A 17935-nucleotide genomic window follows, 5' to 3' on the forward strand; every position below is an offset into this window, starting at 1 on the left:
ACTGAACAAGTGCCAGATGTGCACAGGATGAAGCGGTGCCTGACCTTCTCACCACTCCACCCCACCAATCTTCATCAATTTGGAGACCCATCTCCTCCTCCCAAGCGGCCTTCATTTTTAGGTTGGAGTGATCACCAAGGTCCAGTATATGACTATACAATGCCGAGATAGTCCCACTGTTTGGTTGGTTGAATGTGAGTAAATCTTCCCATGGCTGATGTGGAGGTAGAGAGGGAAAGGCCGGAAAGCATTTTGAAACAAAATGTCTGACTTGGAAGTACCTAAACAGGTGGTTTGCAGGTAATACATACAGTGAACACAGATTTGCAAAGCTATTGAAAGTCCCATCTGAATACATATCAAGGAGACAATGTATACCTTTTCTGAGCCATTTTGAAAAAGCTGACTCCATTTGAGAGGGGGGAAACAGGTGATTATTGTGCAAAGGGCCCTGACGGGATACCCTGAGAAATTTTAAATATTTCCTGAACTGAAACCAAATCTTTAAAGTATTGAGTACAACAAGGTTTTTAACATTCATTGAGACCTTGATTGGGAGAGAAGAGTATATAAGAGCAGGTAGTGATGATGACTTAGAACAAGATTGGCTTTCCAGTTTGCACCAGATTAAATGAGGGCAATTGATCCAATAACGTATTTTATGGATGCGTGTTGACCAGTAATAAAATTGAAAGTTCGGTAAGCCAAGACCACCACTAAATTTACACCTTTGCAAAAGTGATCTGCGGTGCGGACCCATGGAGACCCCACACCTCAAATAAAAGAGCCAAACATTTTATTTAAAGAGTCAAAGAAATGTTTAGGTAAAAATAAAGGAACTGACTGAAAAAGATAAAGAAATTTTGGCAAGATGTTAATTTTCAAAACATTAATCCTTCCTATCAGAGAGAGAAGCAGACCATTCCATTGCTGAAGGTCGGATTTCACTTGAGCTATTAGTGGAGTGAAGTTGGCAGAGAAAAGACCAGAATGGGTACAAGTCACATAAATACCAAGATACTTGAAGCCAGAGGGAGTGAGCTTCAGGGGGAAGTCAGCTTGTTGGAGTAGCGAACCAGCTGCATTGATGGGGAAACATTCGTTTTTATTAAGATTTAGTGTGTATCCTGAAAATGAACTAATCCAGTATAGACAGAGCACCTGGAAAACAGGATACAGGATATGTTAGGTACAACAACAAATCATCAGCATACAGAGATATGAGATACTCAACGCCATTGCGAATAACGCCTCTCAGTGAAGTGGAGGACCTTATTGAGATCACCAAAGGTTCAATAGCTAATGCAAAGAGGGATGGTGATAGAGGACAGCCCTGGCATGTCCCACATTCCAACATGAAGTAATCTGAACAAATATCATTTGTAATAACACTGGCTTGTGGTGAAGTGTATAGTAATTTTACCCAGCTAATGAATTTATCTCCAAAACTGATTTTTTTCAGTACTGCAAACAAATATCTTCACTCAACCCTATCACATGCTTTTTGTGCATCCATTGAGACCACAATCTCAGGTATACTATCTGAGTGGTTGTAGTAAATTATATCTATAAGAGTATGGGTATTAAAAAATATATGGTGTCCCTTAATAAATCCTATTTGCTCATCAGAGATAATACTGGGCAAGATATTCTCTAAATGAATGGCAACCGATTTAGCCAGAATCTTCACATCCACATTGAGTAAAGAGAGGGGTCTGTAAGAGCTACACAATGTGGGGTCTTTCTCGCTTTTTAAAAGAAGAACTATTGAGGCTTGGGTCAAAGTAGGTGGTAGTGAGCCATTTCCCAAAGATTCATTAAACATTGACAAAAGTAGAGGTGATAATTTATCAATAAATTTCATAAATAACTCGACTGGGAATCCATCAGGACCTGGGGCCTTATTAGACTGCATTGCTTTGATTGAAGATTTTATTTCTTCAAGGGAGAGAGGAGTATCCAATTCTTTTTCTTGTTCAGGTTTAATAGTGGGAATCTGAAGATTGGCCAGAAACTCATTCATTTCAGTAGTGTCAGTAGGAAATTCAGATCTATACAAGGAGGAGTAAAAAGACTGAAATGTTTGATTAATTGAAACAGGATCAGTAACAATAATGTTGGAGTCATTATTAATTTGAGGTATAAAACATGAGGTGGACCGACGTTTTAACTGGTGTGCCAACAATTGGTTGGCTTTATCACCATGTTCATAATAGATACCATAGGTTTGTATTAACATATGCTCTGTGCTTCTGGTAGAAATAAGATCAAACTCTGCTTTAAGGTTTAGGTGCTTCTTAACTAATTCTGGAGTAGGATTAGAGGCTCATTCCTGATCAAGATCCCCAATAGCAGATGTTAATTTGACAAGTCTGACGTTCTGTTTTTTGTGTTCTGGTTTTAGTGTGGGAGGAAAATGAAATAATCTGCCCTCTAAGAAAGGGTTTGAGTGATTCCCAGAGTAGTGAATTAGAGGTAGATTCATTTTGATTAAAGGAAAGGAAGTCATCAATAGATTTTGTGATGAATTCACAAAATGCACTGTCTGCTAGTAATAAAGAATTAAACCTCCAGAGGGGAGGGGTAGATTTATGCATTGACAACTTAATATCTAGATGCACTGGTGCATGGTCAGATATCAAAATAGGCAAGTAATCGGAGGAAACAACACACAAGTTGAGTCTATATCCACAAAAAATGGTCTATTCTCAAATAAGACTGATGTACTGGGGGAAAAAAGAGAACTTCTTTGCTGAGGGATTGCGGGATCTCCACGGGTCAACCAACCCATTTTGAGTCATAAAGTCTGAAAAAGACTTAGCCATGGCCGACCGGGGTATAGAGCGGGGACTAGAGCGATCCAATCCAGGGTCGAATACACAATTCAGATCGCCTCCAAAAATCACCAGATGCATGTTTAAATGGGGTATATTACCAAGTAGCCTATTAGAAAAATTGACATCATCAAAGTTTCGCGCATAGACATTAACTAATACCACTTTTGTTTGCATAAGTGTACCTGCAACAATAATATATCTGCTGTCCTTATCAGCAATGACATCAGTAGATTGAAATTTAATTCTTTTATTAAACATAATCGCGACCCCCCTAGCTTCAGAATTAAAACTGTGGTAGGTCTGCCCTGTCCAGGGGGACCAGAGTCTGTGGTGATCTTTAAGTCTTAGGTGAGTCTCTTGCAAAAAAATTATGTCAGAATTAAGGCGTTTTAAGTGGCTAAACACCATGGACCTCTTTGCAGGATTATCCATGGCTCGTACATTCCAGCTGAGAAAACGAATTGGCTTGCCCATGCCAGAAGTGCTGGGTTTTAAGTTAGCAGATGACATTTATGTTTGAATAAACAGAGGAAAGCTCCAGAGATAACTGAGAAGAGCCAGAGCAGTCATCCCCTCAATCCCACCCCACCACCCAACCCATATACACACAAAGATATACCCCAGAAAAAGAAAAATGGTGTCTCCAAAAGGGAGAACACAGTGTAGAAAAACAAGATAACAACGATTGCCACATAACCATGGTAACTCGGGGAAAACCTGAGCTATACCCTGCCAGATAGTCCTCCGCAGACTTATAACAACATTAGTAGTAGCAACCCCTGATCAAAATTTCAAAGTACTACAGTTCCATAAATAAGATATATCAACATATCATGTAGACTAACCTATAAAACAAATAAGGTATATAAAGTGAGCGATACAGAGATCTGCAGAACACTGCAGCTCAATGTGACCCAGCTTATCTGAAGTGAGAATTACAGTGAAATTATTAGTGCACCACCCTGATTCAAGGCATAATGTATACTGTATGAGCAAAATATTTGTATGTGCGAAAGAGCCTTGTTAATAACAAACATATCAGTCCAGTCAGTGTATAAAACTTCAAATGAAAATAACGTTAGTCCAAATATTATTTACAATTAAACCACTAGCATGGAGCCTTACTGCCATATGCAAGGGTGCTGCATCATGGTGAGTAGGTACGTCAAGCAGACTTCATCTTCTTAACATAGGCCATAGCGTCCTCTGCTGAAACAAAATCCTTAACCAACCCGTTATGACTGATCCGAAGACGAGCTGGGAAGAACAAACCATATCGGACCCCCTCCAGCCCACGCAGCTGCTTCCGAGCATTGTTGAAGTTAGCCCGGGCCCGGGCCACCTTAGCGGTGTAGTCAGGGAAGACGGAGATCCTCAAGCTGCCAACAGAAATCTGTTGAGCCTCTCTGGCGTGCCGGAGCACATTCGCACAATTGCCGTAGTAATGGAACCTCACAATTATAGGATGTGGTCTCTCACCCAGTCGCGGCTTGAGCTGAGTGGTTCTGTGTGGGCGTTCTAGCAGTGGCTCTTTGTCCAACTTGAAAGCCTCCTTCAGCAGGGCAGCGACGGCGGAGGTGTCGGCAGCCATTTCTTCAGCTACGTCTACTAGCCTTATGTTGTAACGACATGACCTAGATTCGAGCTCCTCCTATTTACTTTCCAGCTTGGAAACCTAAGTTGATAAACTCTCGAGCTTAGCGTTCATCTCAGCAACATCATCCGTGCAGCTAGACAGATACACGTCGATGTTTTCTACAGTACCTCCGCCTTCGTAGCAGCTTTATCATTCTCAAGTTGCGTTTTCACTGATTGTAGATCAGCTCATCACCCAGTGCTGTCCGTAATTCACTTTTGAAAATAGCCGCAATGTCCTGCCTTAAGGATGTTAATACCTCAAGTTTCAATGCATCCAGGTCGGCCGTGCTGGTTTCAGCTGGGGATGTGGGATCAGGAGGTGAAGCCGACGCATCCGAGCTCGAGGACTTGCTGTCCACAGCAGGCCGCGACTGCCGGGTTATTTTTCGAAGTGCAGCGGAATCTTTCTGCATAATGGCTCAGTCAAAAGTAGTGAAGTGATAAAACTAGTTTATAAACTCACTGTGGCTTGAAAAAAATTTAAGAGAAAAGGCCGACTAACATGAATTTAAGACAAAGTCTGCGGGAGCCTCAAACCAAGCGTCCTACTCCATTGGCTGCTTGTTAGCGCACCCTGGATTAAATATTAAACATGGAACATGTGCCAGGGCTGCTGCCCTCGGCATCGGTGCCTGTATGGATGAAGACTCTTCGGGTGAAATTCACTCCTTGGAGCAACAGGTTGTTGATTTTTTTCATCTAAGGACATTCACATTAACAGTAATGAGATTGCAGACTGTCATTCAATTCCAAAAAAAGACTTAAAGTTGAAACCGGTTATTATCGTCCGGTTTGCAAACAGGAAATTTAAAAATGATTTGTTAAGGCAAACAAAAGTTGATAGAAAAATGCAGATATTGCAAGACAAGCCAGAGTCCTAAGAAAACAGAAAAAAATACAAGGAACTTGGACCAGGAACTGTAAAGTGTGGATTAAATTAAATGGATCGCCAGAGGAAGCAAAAATCATGATGATAAGAGTCGTCTTGGATTTGGATAATGTTAAGTGACTGCTTGTTGATGTTCATTATTGGTTCTTTTTCACTTATTTGGAGTGATTTCTGTTATGATTGTTGCTTTGTTTTGTCCTTCTTTTGTTATGGGACAAAACTGATTATTATTTACAGGTTTTATCAAGTTTTAGAGATTTGCTTTCAGTTTGAGTTTGAGGAAGATACTTTTAGAAATTTTAATTATTTATTTATGTATTTATTTATTTATTTATTTTTTGTATTTCTAGTATTTACAATGGCACAAACAAATTAAAATGTGTGAAATTTCAAGTGTTCCAATACTTTTGGAGGGCACAGTATCCTAACCTTATGATGAGTGCAAAATGAGTGTGTTATTATTACTGTTTTGTTTAAGAATGTTTAATTTTCAATGTTGCTGCACTTTGTGTCAAATCGTAGTCATATCATATATCATATTGATATGACAATTCAGTAAGGTATATCTTCTATTCTACATTCTAAATCTAAGGTGGAACTCTACTAGTGTTTACTAAGATACACCGAAATATCTTTAAAAGAGAGAGAGAGAGAGAGAGAGTAGAGCCACTTCAGTGCCTGGTCTTGAGAACCAGGGATGGTAGGTTGTAAAGCTTTTTTATCCCATGGGAACTCTCCCTACCCACCTAAGCGGCTCAAGAATATGGACAGCATGTATATAAGTGACATTTACATGACAATTTATATGACAATATTGAGATACGATAATTTGTCCATATTGTACAGCCCTACTGTCAACTACCTGAAAACTCTGAATATTCATTTATATCTACATTTAAAAAATGCTTAAAGTGGCAGGGGGTTAAGAGGGCTGTAATTGGGGGTCAGCTGAAAAGCAAAAAAAGAAAAATGCTTAAAAAGGTGGGGGGTATGGGTGGGCGGAGCTCCCCCAGAAGCTGAAAGGTTTTAGTCATGCTCATGCTCCCAAGAACAATTTTACTGAAAAATGTCTGAAGGACCTAAAGGACATGGTTAGGTGGCGAGGAGCTTTTCCGTGCATGTGAGAGGCAAAGAAAGAAAAATGTTTAAAAAGGCGTGGGGTCTGGGGGGGAGGAGCAGCCTCCCTGAAGCTGAAAGGTTTTTGCCATGCTAATGCTCCCCTGAAGCATTTACTCAAAGTCTGAAGGACCTAAATGACATGGTGAGATGCTGACGAGCTTCGCTCATTCATGTCCGCAACATATGCATATTAGCAGAGGTCTTTCCATGAACTCATCAAAAATTCAGGATTGTTTAAATAATGCAAATAAACATTTTTCAGTTATTGTGATTTCTGAGACATGGCTGAAAGAGGAGCACATTGACACTGTCTAGTTTGAGGGTTATGATTTTTTTGGCTACAAATAGGATGAATAAACATGGTAGTGGTGTGGCACTTTATGTTAGTTGTACTTATCACTGTGAAGTTGTTCAGAATATGTGTTTTTCTTTGGAAAATATCATGGAATGTGCCACTGTGGAAATTAAACACGAAAAATTGTGTTGTGTTTACAGAGCACCAGGATCAAACATAAAAAAAATAAATACATAAAGTGGAAAAGCTGACTGAGATGTACAACTTTATTAAAAATAATACGCTTTTATTTGTCTGTGGAGACTTCAACATTGAATTCTTAAATCCGCATGGTCAAATAAATATAACTGAATTCATAAATTCTGTATTTTGTATGGGAATGTATCCAGTGATTACCCATCCAACTAGGATAACTGCAAACACAGCGACACTTATTGACGATATATTGACAAATGTTGCTGTGGGGAATTTAGAGGAGGGACTACTTATTAGTGATATCAGTGATCATTTGCCGTCTTTTGTAATTTTCAATTCTTTAGATGATAAAATCGACCATACTGAAATTACAAATTTCAAAAGGAAAACAACAGAGGAAGCTTTGGAAAATTTTAGAATGGATTTAAGGAATCAAAACTGGAGTGACATTTATATTGAGGACATTGATCAGTCTTATGAATCATTCATTTCTGTTATTTCCAGTTTATATGATAAACATTGCCCTTTGGTGTTAAAAGTTGGAAATAAGAAAACTGTTGACAAAGCTTGTGTCACGAAGGGACTGCAAATGCATGTAAAAAGAAGAATGTTCTGTATAAGCAGTTTTTAAAGCTAAGAACATTTGATGCTGAGAAAAGATATAAGACATATAAAAACAAACTAACATTATGTGATCTTGTAAAAGGCAGTATTATAGCGATTTATTGGAGAAAAAAAAGAACATTAAAGGCCCCGTGACACATAGCAAGAATGTGCCGATGCCATGCCTGACACAGCAAATACTGCCATAATCTGACGCAGTCAAAATGCAGACAGACTGCCTCATCCACACCTGTCAGATCACATCCAAAACGTATGTAGACATCACAGACTGGTGTCAGATGGCCATACACACACAAGTAGCACTATATTCGTGGCAGCAAACTCTATCCACCCGCCCCCCCCCCCCCCCACCCCCACACACACACACAACGCCACTCTACATGGTGATTTCTGGTTGGCTTATCACATGGGATTTATGTTTAGCATCATTATTTCCAGCATTCCACCACAGGCTGTGCGGTCTTGGCTCCTGACGCACTGCGCTGCAAAATACTCCTAGAGGTGAGATTCATGTTTCATATGTTGTCATGGCGAAACAGTTCCACGTCATATGTCCGGCAGAGTTAAATGTGATCAAGCTATAATTTGTTTATTACAACGGTGAGATCTATTCAGCTCTGAGCATCTGACGTGCGGTGTAACACCGTGCGCACCTGCCTGCCAGCCGCCGTGGTGTCACAGATCTTATTTTATGTTATGTATGTCACCCAATGGGGAGGAATGTTATCTGTACTGTAAGGTCTATTGTGGATATAACAGCCTGTCCACATCTGCAGCACCATGCGCTTTGCCACACACTGATCCACAGTGGACACGGTGCTTTCGGTTTGTTCGCACTGTGTTCAAATCCCCTGCATTTGGATGGCTGCATGCCACATACATATCAATGATCAACGGTTCCTTTGTGCTCCAGGGGACAGTAGAGGTGAACAAAGTGGATAAATGGCATGTGCAGGTCATACCGCAGTCTTTGCCATGCCTGAACCATCTCAAGGTTCCCTGATACGAGCTCAAATCATTTTGGATCCTGTTGATGCCGCCTTCAGAATATGTAAATTGCGGTCAGATGGTGTTCAGACCGCCGTCGGATAGGTGTCCCATCTCAACCATGCCCGGAGAGTTTTGAACATGTGCATCACACTCGGGGCTGCCAGCTGAATTTGTCCAAGTGTGTGGACCTCCACAGATAGCTGTCAGAACATTTTGGAACTAAAATCTGACACTTTTTGGATGTGCGCCGATTCATAAGTCCATCGCCATTCTGCATGATTCCGGCTATGTGTGATGGGGGTATAGGTGTACTTGGAAGTTTTTAAATTAAATCATAAATAAGAAAAAATTTGTTAAAGAATATCCTGCCTTTTTTGCACAAATACTGATACATTTGTTAGGAGAAATAAAGCTATGGCAGATCACTTTAATGATTACATTGTAAATGTGGGTAGAAATTTAGCAAATTCAATTGTATCTTCTAAAATGTGCTCTTTGGAGCACAGAGAAAAATTAATAAAACTTAGGATTCAATGTTCATGAAAGAAACTGATGGATATGAAATAACTGACATTGTTCACAAACTCAAGGGAAAAAAAATCAATTGATAGCGATAACTTTGATATGTTTTCAATTAAAAATATTATTGATTGTATAATTAAACCTTTCAACTGTAACTTGTCACTAATGACTGGGAAATTTCCTTTTAGAATTAAATTAGCTAAAGTGATACCGCTGTTTAAATCTGGTGACAAACATGTTTCAAATTATAGGCCAATCTCACTCTTAAGCCCCCATCACACGTAGCAAGAATGTGGAGGAGCCATTCTGACATGGCAAATATTGCCATTATCTGATGCAGTCGGGAGGAAAAGGGGCGTGGTCCAAAGGCACGCCACGTCTACACCTCCAAAGTGTGTTTAGACAGCAGGTGGATGACACAGACTGCTGTCAGATGGCCATAAAAGGCGCTGCAGTCTGCCCGATCTCCAACACTTGCAGGGCGGACCAGAGTGCTGTTTTCCTCACACGCACGTCTGCACGTGTGTGCATGGCACACCTGCTTTCAGTGCACAGGCATGGGGCTGTAATTATCACTCAGCTGTGTGTGTCTGTGTATAACACTGCCTAGGCCACTAAACGTGCTCTCAGGGCACACGTGGACAGCTTCGCTCCAAAGTTTGCTGGCAGTTCGGTCATAGAGTCCCTCAGACGGAGCCTTTCCAAGGAACTTTTTTCTTGTTTGTACATTTCAGTAGCAGAATGCAACTCTGGACACCATGATGGTTGGATTATCACATGGAATTATTCTTCTTCTTTTGGATGAGAGGATTCTCACCACAGGCTGCTGTCCTGGCCTCATGTCCTTGTCTGTGAAACACCCCTGGACCACTGTTGGAGGTAAGATGCATGTGTATTAATGGTGTAACAGCCTGCCACAAGCTCCATGTGATATCTCCTCCAGAGTTAGAAGGTGGACATTTATTACAACACATGAGTTCTGTCCGGCTGAGCCTGACACATGCAATGACATATAACTGCACAGCACGGAGAGGCGCAGCTGCCCGTGTTATGATGGAGATAATAGTTCACATTATTTACGTCGCCCATGGGAAGGAATGGACGTGCAGCAGTGCACGGAGCTTTCGGTTTAGCTGCTGTTGACATGATAAGATGAAGCGTGCCGCATACACTTCAAGAGTTCCTTTACGTGTGTGTGTGTGGGGGGGGGGGGGGGGGGATTATTATACTGGCACTGCATGCATCAGACACCTTTTGGATGTGCGCATTTCATAAGTCCGACGCCACTCTGCATGATTCCGGCTATGTGTGACGGGGGTATTACCACAATTTTCAAAAATTATGGAAAAGGTATTTGTAAAGACGTTAAATGATTTCATAAATAAACATCACATACTTAGCGAACAGCAATATGGTTTCAGAAAAAAAAATCACACTACGTCACTGGCTGTAATTGATTTTGTTAAACAGATTACAAATCCAATTGAAAATAAGCAATATTCTGTAGGAGTTTATTATATTAATATATATCTATAAATGATACGCCAATATGATTGGATAAAACACTAAAGAATAAATAGCAATACACCCTTTTCACGGACGGGTAATATTTTTCATACCACCTGAGTAATCAGCCAATCCGGACAGCGGAGCGGCGCCACGACGAAGAGGCGTGGTCAGAGGAAATGTGAAATACTGGTGAGTCACTATTATTAATTTCTTACGTGTCCAACCGCGTAGGTTGATTATTAAAATGAAATTTGTTAGTTCTAAAAGCCATCATAATTTATAGGAAAACGCTCTATTTTTTTTCTACTAAGGTTTGAACTTTGAGTGTTTACACAGGAGAGAAAAGTGAGAAAATGTTAATGCCTGTTTGAGAAAAGTGTATAACGTGTGTAGTGAGGGGTTTTACAGCCTTAAACATCTATAATATTTGTAAAAAATAACACTGACTACTTCACGGATTTCGCCTATCGTGGTTATTTTTAGAACGTAACTCCTGCGATAAACGAGGGACCACTGTATATGATAAAATTGTTATCAAGTTGTTCACCAGGGGATTGGCACACGATTGGATAACTAGCTATCCATACAGTAGGTATTAGTGTGTCCATATTGGTTGGACAATCTCTGAATTCATGAATATTACTTGTGGGGTGCCACAGGGTTCAGTTCTGGGGCCGTTATTGTTTCTTCTATATATTAATGATATATGTTTAGTTTACAAGTCTGTCAGTTGTATTTTGTTTGCTCATGATACGATGGTGTTTTGTCGTGGGGATCACTTGGGACAGACCTTGGACATGATGGAGAAGGAGCTACAAAAATTTAAACAATGGTTTGATGTAAAAAAAAAATTATCGCTCCACTTTTGTAAAACAAAGTGTATCATATTTGGAGACAAGTCCAGGAAATTCTGCAGAAATGTATCATTAAATGATATTGAAATTGAAATTGTAACTGATACTATATTTCTTGGTGTAGTTATTGATGATAAACTGAGCTGGAAAACACATATAAATTTTGTTAAATCTAAAATGTCAAAAGCCATTGCAGTTTTGCATAAAGCACAAGATTTTATTTCCCAATGCTCATTGACTATATTGTATCATTGATTACTCGTTCCATATATGACCAACTGTATTGAGGTATGAGGAAATATTTATAATCCGGCCTGTCTTGTGGACAGCGTGCCGCAGGACAGACACGTGCGTGTTATGATCTGAAGGTCTGTATCACCTGGGGCAGCCTGTCAATGTGCATGCTCTCCAGCCCCTCGCAAAGTGATATATGTTTTTATGTATTTCCATGTGAAGACAGCAAACATGCACACGTGTGTGTCTGTCAAAACATGGTACGTGTTCTGCAGCTGTGATGTCCAGGACCAGAGATGTCAACAGCTTGGCAGCCAGCCACACCCCCTGTCCGTTCAGCGCACAGACCAAGGTGTCACTCTGTGATCAGATGAGAGGCGTCTCACATGCCATGTGTTGGGAGAGAGCGTGCGAAACACACGCACATGTGTTGTGGGGGGAGCAACAGTCTGGCACACCACATGTGTACTTGGCAACTTCAGTCGTGGAGGTACTTAGACAAATTTCACTGCCAGCTCGAAAGTGATTGTCTGCTGACTGTTTTCATGTTAACAGCATGAATGGCCACACATTTTCTAAGTGCCAAGCGAGTGGTGTTAGATATTCATGTGCGCCACCTGGAATTTGGATAACACCTGCTGCGAGAGGGATCGAATGGGCTCTCACAGAGCACTCTCTGGTTTTCAGCTGCTGGTGTGCACAAATAGTTGTAGCAACAGGTGTACAAGGCGTTGGAGGCAGCTCTGAATTTACACGTATTGGATACAATTCCTGCTTCATGCGCAATTTGTACTATGTGTGAAGGGGCTCTAAGCTTTGCTTCTGCCCTTCACCCTTTCGGTCACACAGGCTCATTGAGTTGTTTTCTTGAGTTTTTTTTGTTATTGTTGAATTGTGTGCCGAATAAAGTCATTCAATCATTCATTCAGTTGTAAGTTTTACTGTTACAGTGCTGTCAACAGTTAAATATGAGGTCAAGAAAGATGTCTTTATTATTTTTTTTTTATAAATCACGTATTTATATTCACTGAAGTCAAGAAAGGGTATAAAGTGAGTATTGGCAAAATGGGTTATCATTTTCATGTTGAGGTGGCAGGGGAATGTTGGCAGCTGCTGAAACTAACTATTAAAGTACAACTCCAATTCCATTGAAGTTAGGACGTTGTGTGAAATGTAAATAAAAACAGAATACAATGATTTGCAAATCCTCTTCAACCTATATTCAATTGAATACACCACAAAGACAAGATATTTAATGTTCAAACTGATAAACTTTATTATTTTTTTTGTTTTTTTTTGCAAATATTTGCTCATTTTTTAAATAGATGCCTACAACACGTTTCAAAAAGCTGGGACAGTGGTATGTTTACCACTGTGTTACATCACCTTTCCTTCTAACAACACTCAATAAGCGTTTGAGAACTGAGGACACTAATTGTTGAAGCTTTGTAGGTGGAATTCTTTCCCATTCTTGCTTGATGTACGACTCTGTTGTAACACGTGCAGATTGTGGCTTGGCATTGTCTTGCTGAAATATGCAGGGACATCCCTGAAAAGACGTTGCTTGGATGGCAGCATGTGCTGCTCCAAAACCTGGATGTACCTTTCAGCATTGATGGTGCCATCACAGATGTGTAAGTTGCCCATGACATGGGCACTAACACACCCCCATACCATCACAGATGCTGGCTTTTGAAATTTGTGCTGGTAATAATCTGGATGGATTTGAAAATCATTGTATTCTGTTTTAATTTACATTTAACACAACATCCCAACTTCATTGGAATTGGGGTTGTAACTAGTAATCTAACTTAGTTACTTTTTCAACTTTTTCAAGGACTAATCAGTAATTTGATTACTTTTTCAAAGTAACTGTGGCAACACTGTCTGGAGGTAAAATAGGAAGGTCTTTAATCCAGAAGTTATTACCAGTGTACAGTTGGTCACCTTGCATGCATGGCAGCACGCTGGCATCAGTTTCATGAATGTGAGCCATCACTTTTAAAGCACTTTAAGTATCTGTATCATGAGATGTCGACTGTCCCAGTCCACCCAGAGGTAAATGGATACCATGAGCTGGCAGCTCATCCAGGAGGAGTCATAAACTCTTATCTGTTTCATGCTACAGTATCCTGGGATAAGCACCGGCCCGGTGGATCAGGGCTGACATTATATTTTCTTCTTCCAGTCCACAGAGGTAAAAAAAAAAAGTAATGATTTTCTTCATACAGTTCTGAGTGTTTTTTTTTTTTTTTGTTAGAATAGCTTGCACGTGAGTGTCAGAACTATTGGACAACAGTCGTTGCGAACAGCTGTCATGTAAGAATGCATGGACGATGGATCCTCAGGCACCTGGACAGTTCATCAGACTAGGTTTAATTGTCTGGTTATACATAGATGCCAAAAGAATAACTCCTCGAGGAAAATGGATGGATGGTGTGTAATATGCTATGAAAATGATGTAGAAGATTGACTTGCAGTAGAGCTGCATAATTAAGTATCGTTAAATTGTTAATGGCTGCACTGTTGCCTCAGAGCAGAGAATTTGGAGACGTAAAAAGGTACAACACAGAGTGAAGCAACTTTTAACCCATATTCAAACAGAGAATGTTGTCTGAGGAAACCTACTCTTTTACAGAAACATCCAACATCAGAGTATTTCACATATTAAGACTCCAGAGCTGCCCCGAGTGTGCTTCTACTGGCAGGCCCATTGCCTAAAGGCATTTCAGTGGTACTTACAGAGGGAAGGAAGTGCATTAATTTCCTCAAATCCAATTTTCCCACTTTGACAGAATATCCAAACATGCTCACTCCAAGGCTCTGTGGGTGCTGGCCTACTTCTTCAAAGTTTAAGATAAACCAGATCCAAGTGGACATAGGTTTGCACATCATATTGTACCAGCACCCATTCCTCTGTCAGAGCCCGTTGACCCAATAGACAGAAAGAGTAAACTTTTAATTGATAACTCTGGTTGGGCCATTACTGATGCTTCTGCATCAGTCACTCAGGTGTTAACCTGTACTAGTTCCTTATTTTAGAGAGAAAGTGAGTGAAAAATGGTCAACTTTTTTTTTTAGGTAAAATGTTACTACAGCCAAACTTACATAACAATCATTCTGACTGATACTCTGACTGCATTCAGCTATTCCATTTAATGACATATCAGATATGCGGATCGGGCTGTATCCACTGTGGCGACTCAGAACAAAACCAGGAGCAGCCGAATGAACAGCAACTGGGTTCTATGTAAACATAGCTACTGAAGATGTCTAGTATGATGCCCAACTGGAATTAAGTAGTTTTGGATAATGCAACCCCAGTAATCCTAAAATAATATATCAGTAAGTCCTATATAGACCCTGAGCCCAACTGGCACCGATTCTTATCCCTAGATACCATTGTGTAAAGTGGACAAGAGTCTACAATTCATCCTGGACAGGACACCTATAGGTGATACGCATTTACAGCTGGGTGGAATAGGTCGGATGAAGTGCCTTGTTCAATTTAAAAGACAGGTAGAATGCTTAGACTGGAGAAACCCTGTGTGATGTCACCCATAGCTTTTTGATACAGACCCAGAACAGTTGACATGAAACCCATACAGTGGGGCAAAAAAGTATTTAGTCAGTCCCTGAATGTGCAAGTTCTCCAACTTAGAAAGATGAGAGAGGTCTGTAATTTTCAAGAGAGGTACACTTGAACTGTGAGAGACAAATTGAGAAAAAATCCAGGAAATCACATTGTAGGATTTTTTTAAAGAATTTATTTGTAAATTATGGTGGAAAATAAGTATTTGGTCAATAACAAAAATTCAACTCAGTACTTTGTAACATAATCTTTGTTGGCAATGACAGAGGTCAAATGTTTCCTGTAAGTCTTCACCAGGTTTGCACACACTCTAGCTGGTATTTTGGCCCATTCCTCCATGCAGATCTCCTCTAGAGCAGTGATGTTTTGGGGCTGTCGCTGGGCAACATGGATTTTCAACTCCCTCAACAAATTTTCTATGGGGTTGCGGCTGGAGACTGGCTCGGCCACTCCAGGACCTTGAAATGTTTTTTACGGAGCCACTCCTTCATTGCCTGAGTGGTATGCTTGGGATCATTGTCATGCTTTTGGTTGTCCAATAACCAATAACCAATAACCAGCAAAAATCTATTTAAGCATAAAAATTCAAAAAGAAAAAATAATATAGCACCTTCAACTGCACCACAGACTAAAACAGTTAAATGTGGTCTATTAAACATTAGGTCTCTCTCTTCTAAGTCCCTGTTGGTAAATGATATAATAATTGATCAACATATTGATTTATTCTGCCTAACAGAAACCTGGTTACAGCAGGATGAATATGTTAGTTTAAATGAGTCAACACCCCCGAGTCACACTAACTGTCAGAATGCTCGTAGCACGGGCCGGGGCGGTGGATTAGCAGCAATCTTCCATTCCAGCTTATTAATTAATCAAAAACCCAGACAGAGCTTTAATTCATTTGAAAGCTTGTCTCTTAGTCTTGTCCATCCAAATTGGAAGTCCCAAAAAACAGTTTTATTTGTTATTATCTATCGCCCACCTGGTCGTTACTGTGAGTTTCTCTGTGAATTTTCAGACCTTTTGTCTGACTTAGTGCTTAGCTCAGATAAGATAATTATAGTGGGCGATTTTAACATCCACACAGATGCTGAGAATGACAGCCTCAACACTGCATTTAATCTATTATTAGACTCTATTGGCTTTGCTCAAAAAGTAAATGAGTCCACCCACCACTTTAATCATATCTTAGATCTTGTTCTGACTTATGGTATGGAAATACCATAAGTCCGGAACTTTTTCTGGTTCCGGAGCACAGCGGTGTTCTGCTGTATCTGTTAGCTGTTTGAACTGAGCTGTTTGAGTTCTTTGAATTAACAGTCTTTTTCAAGACTTTTTTACTTTTTTTTTTTTTACTTTTTCACTGTGCTCCAACGCCTAAAGAAGACCTCTAACGGTCGAAGCATCGCGACGGAGCTCTTTTATCAGCTAACCTTCATCAGCGTTGGCAAGCTAACTAGCTTGCTAACGCTTTCGTTTTTATTTTTATTTTATTTTTTAGCACTGTTGTCGTGCTGCTCCACAGCCTGTCCAGTGGATTTTTATTTTATTTTAGCACTGTTGTCGTGTGTTACCTGTGCTGCTCCACAGCCTGTTCAGTGGATTTTTATTTTATTTTTTGGCGCTGTTGTCGTGCGTTACCTGTGCTGCTCCACAGCCTGTTCAGTGGATTTTTATTTTATTTTTTGGCGCTGTTGTCGTGCGTTACCTGTGCTGCTCCACAGCCTGTCCAGTGGATTTTGATTTTGATTTTATTTTTTTTGGCACTGTTGTCGTGTGTTACCTGTGCTGCTCCACAGCCTGTCTAGTGGATTTTTATTTTATTTTTTACCACTGTTGTCGTGTGTTACCTGTGCTGCTCCACAGCCTGTCTAGTGGATTTTTATTTTATTTTTTACCACTGTTGTCGTGTGTTACCTGTGCTGCTCCACAGCCTGTCTAGTGGATTTTTATTTTGTTTTAGCACTGTTGTCGTGCGTTGCCTGTGCTGCTCCACAGCCTGTCCAGTGGATTTTTATTTTTATTTTATTTTTTAGCACTGTTGTTGTGCGTTACCTGTGCTGCTCCACAGCCTGTCTAGTGGATTTTTATTTTGTTTTAGCACTGTTGTCGTGCGTTACCTGTGCTGCTCCACAGCCTGTCTAGTGGATTTCTATTTTGTTTTAGCACTGTTGTCGTGCGTTACCTGTGCTGCTCCACAGCCTGTCTAGTGGATTTTTATTTTGTTTTAGCACTGTTGTCGTGCGTTGCCTGTGCTGCTCCACAGCCTGTCCAGTGGATTTTTATTTTATTTTATTTTTTAGCACTGTTGTTGTGCGTTACCTGTGCTGCTCCACAGCCTGTCCAGTGGATTTTTATTTTTATTTTATTTTATTTTTTAGCACTGTTGTTGTGCGTTACCTGTGCTGCTCCACAGCCTGTCTAGTGGATTTTTATTTTATTTTAGCACTGTTGTCGTGCGTTACCTGTGCTGCTCCACAGCCTGTCTAGTGGATTTTTATTTTGTTTTAGCACTGTTGTCGTGCGTTGCCTGTGCTGCTCCACAGCCTGTCCAGTGGATTTTTATTTTTATTTTATTTTATTTTTTAGCACTGTTGTTGTGCGTTACCTGTGCTGCTCCACAGCCTGTCTAGTGGA

The sequence above is a fragment of the Thalassophryne amazonica genome, chromosome 2 (assembly GCF_902500255.1).
Source record: "Thalassophryne amazonica chromosome 2, fThaAma1.1, whole genome shotgun sequence".
Classification (NCBI taxonomy): domain Eukaryota; kingdom Metazoa; phylum Chordata; class Actinopteri; order Batrachoidiformes; family Batrachoididae; genus Thalassophryne; species Thalassophryne amazonica.